We start from the raw sequence: 318 nt of genomic DNA, 5'->3' as shown, positions 1-318 counted from the left end.
GCCGTAAGCATTTTCTATACATATGAGCTACAGAACTTCTACATTAATGAAATGTTTACGTTAAGTGATAGCTGTACGATTAAAAAAAATGTAATTTTTTAATTTTTTTTTGTTTCGACTACAAATTTCTTCGTCCCCTGAATACATTTTATGTCTATTTCAATCCTATAAAAGGGTTTTCAATTCCGTTCTGTTATTTCGGAGAAATCTTTACTGCAATGTATCGGTAATTAATTCCGATCTTCCAGCATTGACTTAAATCGTAGTTGTATGCACTCATACAAAAGAAGAAAATCATGTTTACAATATGTTATTGCG

This window comes from Wasmannia auropunctata, unplaced genomic scaffold, assembly GCF_000956235.1.
Source record: "Wasmannia auropunctata unplaced genomic scaffold, wasmannia.A_1.0 LD334355.1, whole genome shotgun sequence".
Taxonomy (NCBI): domain Eukaryota; kingdom Metazoa; phylum Arthropoda; class Insecta; order Hymenoptera; family Formicidae; genus Wasmannia; species Wasmannia auropunctata.
The sequence above is the reverse complement of the archived record's forward strand: the minus strand, read 5'-3'. Positions refer to the sequence as shown.